The sequence below is a fragment of the Schistosoma mansoni genome, assembly GCF_000237925.1.
Source record: "Schistosoma mansoni, WGS project CABG00000000 data, supercontig 0111, strain Puerto Rico, whole genome shotgun sequence".
Taxonomy (NCBI): Eukaryota; Metazoa; Platyhelminthes; class Trematoda; order Strigeidida; family Schistosomatidae; genus Schistosoma; species Schistosoma mansoni.
The window spans coordinates 140,519-154,471 of NW_017386032.1; positions in this window are offsets into that span (position 1 = coordinate 140,519).

Sequence of the window (13,953 nt, forward strand, 5' to 3'; positions counted from 1 at the left end):
TGTTATACAGGATGCATGGTATATCAACATTTTGAGTTGATTTAGCACGTTTATTGTAAAGGTGGATTAGGTTTTGCACTTTTGAGCTAGTGCTTAGTGCTAATAGCTCTTCATTAATGGCTTTTAACCTATGTTTCTCTTTTATTTGGTTAAAAATTATTGTTATTTGTGTGACTGCCGTGAAGTCGTTAGATTTAAAATAACGTTTCTTTAGGCGTCTTAGTTTATTACGATATTTAGCTGGTATATATAATTCGTAATGTTTACTAGTCCTGTAAGTCTTAATTGGTGCACAGGAGTCTAGACAAGAGTTAACAATCAAATAGAATATGTTGATGGCATCTGTCAGACTATTACATGAGAAGAATTCATCCCAGTCTGAGAGTTTGATCAGTGAGCGCAAGAGGTCCCAGTCTGCATGCTTATAGTCTCTATAATTGCAGGTTCTTTGAATTGGTCGGTTGTAGAAGGGATGGATGGGGAGAGCACAAGCTACTATCCTATGATCACTGCTTTCAAACTCGTCGTATACTTGTACAGATAGGGGAATGATATCTCTACTAAATATTAGATCAAGTGTATTATCACCCCTTGTTGGGGTACGAACCCACTGTCACCAGCAGTACAGATTAAGGATTGATAAAAATTCATCATTGCTAGACTGACAACTACCGGTACTCCAGTTAATCCCAGGATAATTGAAATCGCCAGTGATAATCTTAGCACTGAAGTTTAGAGTAGATGCCTGTATAAATGCATTGATAATAAGATCATTCAAATTATCAGTACTATCAGGGGCTCTATATATACAACCTAGGAGTAGACTATGGTTTAGGGTATTGATTGATATCCAGATCGATTCTGGTAAACTATTCAAGATAATATCTTCAACTTTGTTAGTTGTTAAGGTATCCAAAGCAAATATAAGACAACCGCCTCCTCGCTTAGTTTCTCTGTCACAGCGATAGAGTCGATAGTTTTGGATATTTAATTCGGAATCGGCCACTGCTGGATAACACCACGTTTCAGTGATAAGTATAAAAGAAGGCTTGGCTAGGAAGGCTAAGGTTCTCAAGGCTGAAATTTTGTTCAGAAGTGAACGTGCGTTAATAAGTAATAAGTTTAGAAAGGGAGTGTGTAGTGTAAAAAAACCGAGAGCATCCTTATCGATGGAATGAGTTCTAGCTATGCCTGGACTATGGTTTAATGTGTTTTCCGGATCGCATGGGCTATGGCATGAGCGAATTGTAGTGTTAGTGGAACAAGGGATCTCTGGGGGCCGAAAAAAGAATCCTTATTTTGGTAAGGTTGTACTTGTTTTGGTGGACAATTAAGACAGATGCCTGTATGTTGGGGTTGCGTTGATGGTGCATAACCTAGTATACCATCTTCCCCACTGCAAGAGTGATGATAAGAGTTACATCTTGCAGGTTTATTATTTATAACATTTGGGGGAAATCATGCAGCACGTTGGTTCATTGCCGTCTGTCTAATAGTAGGCCTGCTTACATGATGGTAGTAGTGGCCGTCTCGTGTAACGTTTGAACGAAATGTGTCCTTATAACCTCCCTTACGGTGAGTAGGGTTAAGCATGGTTTCAGAAATTATACTTTTGTTTGGTAAGGCCGTTGAAATATTTTTGGTATTCGGTCTAGAACCAAAAGGTTCTTTATTTACTTTCTTCTTAATTGGTATATTCTTTTTAGGTTTAGCAGTGTTTTTATGAGCCTTCACAATAGAATCAGGTGTACGATCCTTGGCTTCCGATATTACACTGGAAAGAATGACATTAGAGTCTACATCAGATGTGTCATGGTTATCTAGGGCCACTATGGGTATGAGAGGCAAACTAGCACACTGCATTGGTATATCAGTACACTGACTAACATGAGACAGATTAGCTGCACCAGTGGGTTCAGCTGCTGGCGCGATCACATTTGTTGTGACCTCAACAATGTTATTTTCGTTCATGGTACGCTTTTGTGTTAGTCCTTGATTGGTGTTTTTGTCTGAGACTATAAGAGCGTTTTTAAACTTCGTATGCGCACAGACTAGCTGTTCAGATTCTTCCAAACGTTCCGCTAACAAATGGGAATCAGATCTAAACAGGATAGGGCACGAGTATTTTTGATGCTTTTTGTTAAGTCGGATACATTGGCATGGATTGTCCTGGAGATTAGCTGCCTTTAGTATCGAGTTTCTTACAGTTTTAATGGCAACTTTGTCAGGTATATTATATATAATCACATTATTTCGAGAGATTATTCGCTTGGTGACTTCACTAGCTATCAAGTCAATAACGGATTCTACTTTGATCCTGTCTTCGAGTTCAGAAGTAACTATATCCTTGGACAACAGCAGTCGAAGGGGTGACAGTGTCTTTAGTTCTAGTTTAAGATCATCATGCTTTAATAAAGAGCCCGCAAGTGACTCCACTTTAGAACGCATATCACTTAATTGCTTAAAGACAGAGGCTAATTCGCTCTTAATAAGATCGATACCATCTGTTCGTGAGTTAGAACTCATTATTAAGTTAGACATAGAGTCATCCAGCAACATGTGTGGAACAAGTCCACTCCCACTATTATCTGGTGCAACAGGAGTTGCAGAGCATGGGGTATAGGTAAGACCAGAGTTGTTAATATCTGAAGAAATAGGACTTTTTCGAGCTCGTTTTTGTGTCAGTCGAACCATTTTTATTCAAGGGTTAAGTGAATATTATTATTGATTTATAAACTAGGGTTTAACTATATATAAGCACTTTGTAATAAATACCGTGTGATCGTAACGCAAACTCCAAACGTACCGCAATAAAATCATATACATAAGCAAAACTGGATAGTGACTAGCAGTGGAATCCAGGACGCGCGTTTCGTCCTATTTGGGACTAGTCAGCTGGATGTACCTGCATCTCGGAGTTGATGTTCACTCTTGGGCTCGAACCCATTACCGTTTGCTTCAAACGCCGTCGCATTATCCACTTAGCTACTAAGTCCTCATAATCATCTTTGCTCATAATGCTTGTGAATCAAGTCTATATCGGAGTAATACTTACGGTATGCACATATGGCCAATCGTAGTCTTAAACTTCAAACAAACAATACCAAGTATATAATTCTATTTTCTATTTAGTTAACGAGCTCTTTACCCAGTAAGCTTCCAATTATGAATAGTAATTGCTATAAAAGAGAAGTATTACCTACTTATTCTTAACCCACCGAAAGGTCGAAATCTGTTATCCGTATGTCTGACAAATCTGTACTCGGCAAAGTCAACCCTTCATCTTCTGAACTCTTCTCTTCTTATCCACAAATACCACCACCAATGCCTGATTTTTCGTGCAACAACCTCTTTACGTCTTCAAAAGGTACACCGATAGTAAGACGGGTTGATATAAAAGGTGTTATGCCCAAGTACACTGAGAAGTCATCATAGTGTACCCGTCGGCATGATTTATTAGGGCCAAAAACCAAAGTTTCGAAAATCAGTGAGTCTGATACTTTACCTCATACACACCAAGATGCTGATCGTTATGGTGTGGTGAACGAGGACATAAGTTGAGACAATAGAATGTATTTGAATGCAAAATTACAGAACAACCTAGTAAAATCTGAGAACCATGCAGTGAATACTCCATTTGCTAAATGTCGATCGATCGTCTCAGACTTCATCGTTCTTCCGCTTCCACACAAATCATTCTTTTTTTTTGTTTTCTTTGCTTTGATTTTCTTAGCCTTCTTCCTCCAGACATTTCACCCTCGATTGATGACGCATACCACTTATATCTGTCGACATCAGTAACACAACACAATGGAACTTATATCCGTCAGTTACAAAACTCCTTTGCCGAAATTAACAGGGAACTTCAACAGTCAGCGGCCCTCACGCATATACAGGCCACGAATAGTGACAAAAACATCGAACAACCCTTTAAGCCTGAGCGTGTCTTGCAGTTTGTAGCTGAAGAAGTAACGAAAAGAGTAGTTTACCCCCATAGTACGATTATATACAATCCTCCTGACCGCACACTGTCCGTTAAGCCAGCGGATATTTGACTTCGAGCATGTGATCGCTGAACAGTAACTGTCAAGTCACTCGACACAGAAAAAAATTGGATAGGTCAACCAATTAAACCTACCAAAGTAAAAACGAGACCTCCTAAAACTATCACATAAAATGACCCGAATGAACTTGAATTCACCTCACAGACCCAGAGAGACTCTTCAACTCTAGTAAATAAGGATCGAAAAACGAGATTCACAACACTTGACAAGGAAATACGTAGGATTCAACCCAACATCTCGATGGCTTCTCCATCAACACTGAACAGATTCTTCTCTCTTACGTCTTGTAACTTATCTCCAACCCCTCCAAGTGGAAAAACTAGTGATAGGAAATAATGGATATATCACTCACCCACTAGAGCTTAGAACTATTAGTAAGCATGGTAATAATAGACTTCTCACTCCACATCCTATCCCAAATCCCTGGAAGCACAGCTGTTACCACTCTCCGAACGAAAATCTCCCACATTTTAAGTCGCGAGTCAGTCAAATATGAATGATTTCAAAATATAAGAATTGTCATAGCAACTTCTAACTACTTACAGTAGATCCGCCCGAAGATAACACTAATGCAAATAGCTCCTACTCAAGATACGAACTTTGCCGTCGACTACGATACAAATAACAGTACCTGTGCAATAAGTCTGCACAAGAGTCTTTTGGAATGCCACCCCTAATGACATCCCTGGCGAGGTATGTAGCCCATGTTATTTCCAATCACATGCGAAATATAAGCTCGCTCCTCCCATGCAGACTCAATCAGAGAGTGTTTCTACTGTTTGGCTGTGTCTACCGTCAATCTAACGCATTAACAAATAAAAAAGCAATATTGTCAAAGGTGTTCACACTAGCTTCATTCCCACCATCCACAAACAAGCTTACTTATGGTGACTTCAACATGTTTGAAATTTCCTAGTAGTCAGCCAAAACGCCAAAACGTTTTGCACCAATTACTGAAAGCCTGGAGCTTGGACAGTTGACACAACGTCGGTAGCCCTACTGGATGTTAAAGTATCTCGTATTCGGTCTGTGTCGTGGCCTAACCCCCCGATAGTGTACATACGGAAAACTTTTCCAGGCAGAGAAAATAACATTGACGTTAGGTACATTTGGATTGAGGACAACCTAACGGACAGCAGTTAATTGATCCCCAGGCAGCGTTTGTAGAGCGTAGGAATAATTTGCCGTTGGCTCGTTATGCAGCGAATCTGGAATTGAGATTCCAGTGCCGCGAACCAAACTTCTGGATCATGGGCAATGAAGGGAACAGGTCAAAAATCGGTTGCCTGTACCTCTGAGTCTATTATATTAATGCTATTCTTATCGTTATCCACCACATTGAGTTGTTGCCAAAATATTATATATTGAGAAATATCAATACGAATACGTGCAACAAAAGTGGATGGATCGATAATAGACTCACTATGGTAATCTTCATTGGAAGGTTTGCCAGATGTTGAGACGTGTTCAAGAATTCGGCTCACCGGATGTAGATGACGTCGAGTCGCGATTGACAATGATCACTAATATAGGAACATTACGTGCCAGGTATCGGCTTCGATCCCTCGGGAGGCCAAAAACCAGAAGGCTGTTAGTGGTTGCAATAAGGTATATTTGTTGGCGATCTTGTGGTATCGAAAGAACACCGAGACGTGCCAAAGTTTACGGGCGGAACTGTCCAGAGTAATCGAGTTCGTGCAATATAACAGGCAACAGAAGGAAAAGTGTCTTTGGTACAGTTAAACAAACAAGTACAGTGAAACAATCACTGGTATAATTGGTTATAATAATAATTGTTTCCATTATACCAATCGCGATCTCGTCACAGAAGTAGGTCACTACAATACTATGATTCAAATACTCCTGAATATCACGTATATCTCTCAAACTGTTCGTGATATCACTCTCTACAGCTTATAAACATCACCTCCGTGGTACCCACAGTGATTGAAAAGTTGTCAAGGTGTCGGTAGTTCAACATATACTTGTTGACCTTCTAGCATAGGTTTCTGATGTCCAGGTTATGTGGTTTATGCATTGTAGACTACCTGAATGATATAACTCTAAAATGAGACCACAGGATCTTTGTATCAGTCATATTCTCGGACTTTGAGAAAACTTCTGATAAGGTCCCACACAAAAAAGACTTCTCGTCAAATTAAAGTCCTTCGGGATTAATAATCAACTATATTCATGGTTCGCTTCATTCCTAGCATGGCGTAAACAAATGATAAAGTGACTGTCTCTCTCATCACCAAGACCAATGGCTAATGGAGTCATCCAGGGGAGTGTATTAGGTCTACTCTTGTTTCTTACGTATATAAACGATATATGTAACATCACAAAATTTGGGGAACCATACTTTTATGCAGATGATCTCAAAAGGGTATAAAGCTATAAGCCTGAAGCTTTAAGCGAAAGTGTATCCCTGATTCAAAACAACCTCAATAACCTAACTACCTGTAGCGGAAAATAGCAATTACCACTTAACCTCAACAAGTGCGGGATCATGAATTTTGGAAAGCATCCCTATAAACTACAGCTTTGCTTAAATTCGATAGTTTAATAAGAAGATGAAGATTATTACACTGTCGAAATTTATCAAATAGACTAACTGCTTTAAACTTTACTTGAATAAAAGTAGTGTACAGACACTTAAATCAGTACACGATCTAGGAATTAATTACACTGAAAGCCTAAACATTGAAGAACATGCCTCTATTATTTCTAAATCTAGACGGCTAATTGTTTTCATAATAAAAGATTTCTTCACAACAGGGGCTAAGCTTACCGTTTAAAAATATGTATACGACCCCCCTCAAATATTGCTCTTTTGTCTTTTCAAACATGAGTATCATAAACAAGATAAGGGTGGAAGATGTTCAAGGACGCTTCACACGCCAACTGCAAAGAATTGACTCCCCTCTCGACTACACAGTTAAATTTTGGCACATCTATTTAGAAACTTCATGGCACCGTAGGCCAATGAACGATCTTATATTTCTTTACAAAGCAATCTATGGACTCACATTTCTAACCCCTCGCCCAACCATGATCCATGACCCAGTCTGCAGACTCACAAACGAAGCATATACACTACTTACTATAAAACACCAAAAACCAATATGTTGTAAGTTTTTACAGTACAGTATAAATTGTTATGGGACAGGTTGCTAATACCTATCCGTAACTGTTACACTATCACCAAGTTCAAAAGACCAATAATGTTTCTAGACTCTAAAGAGTCTCGTCAACTATTCCCAGAACTCCCACGCAACACTGAGGGACTTTGTTATGAACCGCCTAATATTTAAACCGGTCACGAATATAACGAACCCCATTGTCATTAATATGAATATAACCACATGATAGAACATATAATTTCGCTTCCTTCATTATTCATTATTGGTCATCTCTTTGTGCTCCTATCACTCACATTCAGATTCGGAGTCTCTTTAGTGCTTAAAGTCTCTGTGATGATTAATAGTATTTGAACTATAGTATGAACTAGTAATCTCAGAAACAACGCAATTTAATCAAGAAATATTAGATGAGCACGAACGAATGTATTGTATTTGAAATTCAAAATTAAGCAGTCATCAATACAAGGGAGTCATTGGTTCATTCAAACACCTCATCAGCCACAGCTTAAATTGGAGTGTAAGTGTCTGTAATCGATTGTACGTCTTCTTCTTAAGTTCATCTTACGTCTGTCCAACAGTGTATTGGATGTGGACTCTGTATTATTTAGAATGCACTCATTAGTATTACAATTAACAACTGAAATTGGAACAGACTCACCTGATTAATCGAATTGTATACAATCATCATGTTGGTTGTCTAGTGAAACCCCTGATATCTAGAATTCGAATCATAGACTTTCCAACACTATTCTCCCCCACGGAGTAATGTTATGTCCTTACGTCGCAATGTTATAACCAATTTGAAGTTCCTAATTTGTATTATATTCTTATATCTCACACTTTGATTATTATGAGTATTTGGGGATACACACTGACACGTAATTTGAGGCATTCCATCATGTGACTTTGACTTGCACAAAAATTATGCTGCATATTCTTTTTGTTATTAATATTAGAATACACGGGTAGATATGCATTGATATGTGTAATTAACACATATGATTCATCTAGGCTTGATTCACCTGCAAAACAATCGAATGGAAAACATGCATCTGCCCCATACTCATTAGGATAATCTTGGACTTGATTTGGACTTTCTATTTGTGCGAACTTCATACCTTGGCAAACTGGTTCTCTGATTGCTTCGGAAAAACTTGTTATTCCCTCTGATTCATCATACCGCTGACTAGGGATTCTACTCAACATACATTGTTCGTGAGAATATTCAACATCTGATACAATAACATCACAAATGTGACTAGAATTCGACTCATTCGGAACATATTTGTCACACTCATTAGGGATATCACTAGAGATAAATTCACTGTGAGGGCGAATAGCATTTGATGTGACATCAGAATTTGATTTTTCTGAAATATTTCCCTTAAATTTATTAAGAGTTTCATTAGAGAATAATGGATCATCAGAAAAATCAGCATCTACCAAAACTGAGTCCGGTTTTTGATCATGATTTGACTCATTCAACATATTATTCTCAGAGTTGTAAGAAATTTCATCAAAAATATGTGAATCATTATGACAAACCACATCTGTTTCACAACTGAATGAATTGTTATCTGAATAACCTTGATTACGTATTGGACTGCGAAGACGTAGCAAAGTAGTGAAATTCCTGATGTCCTAGCGAATCATTTCATTGAATTTTTGTCCTTTACCGCATCCGAAATTTGTATACTTTACATGGCCCAGCAGTAGTTGCTTGAGAGTTAAATAAGGAAGTGAAATTGGTTTGTCTGGAAATGCCAAAGTCTTCATTAAGCTGTATGCTTCTTTTCCGATGAACATAAGAAAATGGGCCACTATATTAATATCCTCAATATCTTCATTGGTTATAGCCCAGATTTCGAACCTCTCCATGTAATCCTCAAAAGCATTAAAATCTGAATGTATATCCAACCGTTCCATTACAGGCTCCATCGCGATGCCAATGTGATAATTTGAAGTATTTGAATCATAGTATAAACTAGTAATCCCAGAAACAACGCAATTAAATCAAGAAGTACCAGATGAGCACGAACGAATGTATTTTATTTGGAATTCATAATCAAAACAGTCATCAATATAAGGGAATCATTGGTTTATTCAAACACCACAGTCTCATTATTTTTCCCATGAAGTTCCATGTCCCGATTTTAATTTCTATTTCACGTAGACAGATAACTCACTAACCCTATGAATGCTGGTCAACTATGGGCGATCATAAGAAGCTCATAATACCATAACTTATAGTGAGTTCCTTCAAATTCATGTCATGGAATTTCTTTTTCTTAAATTTTAATTAGCATTCAAGTGTTTTGTTCACTTACTTATCGTCTTACTCTGAGGTTTCACAACTTAAAACTTTTTTTCATATTCTTTGATCTGTTATCTGTCCGTATCATCTCTAAACCGCATACTAACTGACCAGTATCTTGTAACTCATACCATTATTTAACTTCATAGCAGTGTGATATACTAAATGGAAATCTAACTCACAATACAAAAGCTTTGGCCATCTGGTTTACTTGTAACATGGAACTTGTAGACATAGTGTATCCCAACAAGGTGTGCAACATAGAGCTCAGATTGAAGTAATATTCATACAAACCATAAACGTAAGATAGCCCAACATCTCAGAGGGAAGGGAGGTGGCGTTACTGACCCGCAAACGTGATAGTGGGGGAATAACTTCATTCATATGTGAGAAGTGTTATCCTCCGATTCTATGACCAGTGTGCCATATAACATATAAACCTATTTGAGTAACATATTACAGTGAATCTTGTATTATCTGTAACAATTTGATCTTGCCGGCATGCCTTATGTAACATATTGCTATTTGAGAATATATTATTGTTATTATCATTATTATTATTATTATTATTATTAGTAGTAGTAGTAGTAGTAGTAGTTGTTGTTGTTGTTGTTGTATGGAAGTGGCACATTGCACAGGAGTGAATAACAACTCATTGAGAACTCAGTATGACAATTTAAGTATTTTCTGGAGAAATAAGGTTTCTGAGTAGGTTACATGCATCTTTGTCAGTGAGATAGATTGAGATTTTATTATGTTTAGCATATTTTTCGGTCATGTGTGGTGTGGTCTACTTATATCCATATAAGTAGTATATGGTGTTGGTCAGACATAGAATGTACTTTCGCAGAAGACCGATGAGGAAAGAACGGAAACAAAGCGCAATCGGTAGGAAAATGCACGAACAATGGAATTAGAGAAGAAACAGTGAAGATTGAGACTATTGATTGTTAATTTGCAAATTGACTGTCCATAGTATGATTTCCAGAATTTACTGAGATAGTCTGTAATGTTTGCTTAGATACACTTGATTGTCCCCGACCAGTGTTCTGTTCACTTCACATAAACCAGATTTTAAATGGTTCTTTGCAATGCTCAAAGATTTTCCAACTTGAAATAATGTCGGATTTCTCAAGAACTGACTCCATCGTAAAGTATATGCTAATCGGAAGTAATCGAATTCATTAGGCGAAATATTAGTGACCAGAACTGTCAAATTCATTCTTTAATAATCAAGTATGAACCAGTTTACAAGTTGAGTAGAATTGTGAGTACAGTAGAAAGTATTGTGTTTGGATTTTGAATGAAACGTGTGATATAGTGTAGTGGAACTATGTGATAATTCGAAGTATTTGAATTATTTCATTAACTGGGAATCCCTGGAATAGCGCAATTTAGACCAAACACAACTAGGTGAGCACAAACGAACGTATTGTATTTAGCATTCAAAACCAGACAGACACCAAGTACAAAAGAATCATTGGTTCATACAAACATCACAAACTATCATTAAGCACAAACACCAAAGTTCGTCTCTCAGTAGTCTGTTCTTACCGATTTTTAGTTACTTTGATTTCATTTCTTTCTCTTCATTTGTCATAATTTATGTTTTCAAATCATCTTTAAGACCTACTGATTTGATACAAATGACTTATCTAACTTTGTGGGTCTTGTGGTGGATCGCAGCAAAAGAGCCTAGTCAAAATATAACAATACGCAAAGTTACCAACAATATACCAAAAGAATTAACACTACAAACCTAAGCGTATGTCTATGAGTAACGCAAAAGGTAACAAATTACAGTTTAATTATAAAAAGGTATATTAAGCAACGAAATGGTAACGGTGTTATGAAATGAATGTTACTTGTAAGCTGCTTTCTGAGATAACGACCACAAATAAGTTAACTTGGTCAACAAAGGTTCCTCTGCACGTGATGGCATCAACAGCAAAATGAAGAAGATTAAATCCGGTAGTATTATTTAGTAATAATGCAGGCCAAAGCTCCAATGTAGTGCGGAAAGGCCTAAAAGGATGTTATAATACTATTATAATCTTCAATCAAAGGCCATGGCAACTAAAGCAGAAGAACAGACGGCGGAGACAACGTTTATATTTCAAGAATCGCGATAATGAAGTGTATATTATATATAACCAAACATATTTATTTCTTTACCATTGATACAGAGAAGCAATAGATATTGAATATAAATGTGGCTACATATAAGGTGTGACAAAAAGGAAAAATATGTGATCTTTATTTTGTTGCTACAAAATGTCACTGAATATAAATGTCACAGTAGTCTGTAACAACCATGGAATAACATGTACTAGACATGTACCGTTGAATAAATTTATTATTGTTACGCGAGCAGGTTAGTTCAAGAGAATACATATCCACATAATCAGTAAAACATGAAAGCGATATTAGGATCCTTTTATGCATCAATTACTTTACTTCCCTTTTGCTATGTAACATTATATTTGAATAGCTCCTGTCATCAAAGTAGTGTCAAAAAGTAAGACTCGAAAATGAAAACCTGTTTTCAATCGACCAGAAAATATTCAGTAATTAATGCTAATAGCTTACTTTATTTCCCTAAATTGATCGAAATATCACGTCGTAATGCCGACATATTGGACATTTTAGCTCCACAAAATTTTTAAATTATACGATTTGTTTCTTCCCAAATTAATGATACTTTTTAATATATCAAATTGATTTGGTAAGTTACGACTGTCATAGTGACCATATCTTTTGACACACCAAAAAATTCACTGATCAGCTTGTAGAGCCTTGAGTGTCAAGCATGGTTTTAGTTCTCCTACGTGAAAATAAACCATCAAATCAATAATTTCTTCTCTCTTATCGATCTGATAAATGAATTTAATAATAAATCTACTAACTCAGATGGAGTTCAGGATTACAAGTAATGATTTTTAGTACTCTTGAACAATGTATATCTGCAAACCTATAAAAAATATTGATATGACACTAAAACGAACAGATTACTAGCATTGTATTGATGCCCTTGGGTCAAACCCTAGTTATAAGAGCAGTTATGTGGTCTAATTCAGGTACTGGTTATTTCGTCGAGATATCTTTTAGGATATAAGACAAGTGACTTATTAACTAATGACAGAATGATAGTGAGATATAAGTCAAGGTCGATACTAAGCGACTATTGTCCCGAAATTCAGTCCTCTCGTACTTGCTGGCCAGAATGGAAGACAACACAGATAGTAGATAATTTCTCATCATGCAGTTCAATTTTATCACTCAATAATAAAATAGTATAGAGTAAATTATTTATCACACTTCATTATAAATAAGAAATTGCAACATGAGCATCTCTATACTATAGGTGGAAGAAAACGAAGTGATAAGTTCTCAATTAGTTAAAACCAACTTGAAAAGAGTAAAACATTCAACAACTATTTATGTATCAACCAGAAGCTTGTAACTAAGGGAATACAAACACACAATAATCCGGGTATTTAATAATTGTACAATAAAAATATGAACAATAATTTCCGGTAGAATAGTTAGGAAAGTTTAGATTAGCTCAGTATCTGTTACTTTATAGCAAACATTTACTGATTGTTATTGATATCAGAAACTGACCCAAGTTAGATATCCACCCAAAATAATTGAATAGCTGTTTCGTCCCAGTATGTATTCCTCAGTAGTGCACTCCACAATTCCACCACAGGAAATTGGATCTAGGAATCCCGGTTTCATGTGCGTTTAACCCTAGACCAGTGACCCGGAATTCAGTGATGTATATACCTAACTTCAATCAATTCGCAATATTGGACAAGCATCTCCCCAAACTGTGGATGAGTAACTACCTCATACCCGATATGGTTGAACCACACTGGTCACTGCTTCTCCCTAGATTTCGAGAATTACGTCTTAGAATAAGATAATGGTGAGAATGACATTGATTTTACGAATAGATCTAGGTTGAATACCTACTGAAAAACGAGAAGCACTGGGTAGCCATTTCGTCCTTGAACCAAAAACTCCTACCGCAGTTGTATTTATCTGTACCTCCATTTGGTTGAGCTGGGGTATATAATTTTACTTTATATAGAAAAATCAAAATTTATATACACCATTTTAATTCAAATGATCAACTATTGGACTAGTTTGAAAAAGAAAACACTGGAAATTTAATACAACCTCACACAGATTATGACATTAAAGATCATTACACTGTGTTTTTTGTACAGAAATGGTGGTACTTTAGATTGATTTATAATTTTCCATTACAGTCAACCAAAATAGTAAGATGACATTCTATTTCACATTTATTCTTTACAGATTAATAAAACTGCGGTATCCACGTCAAACACCTTATTAAATAAGCATTACTTGAGTATGATTTTGATTGATTCAAAAATGAGCTGTATACATAATCCAGTCATTC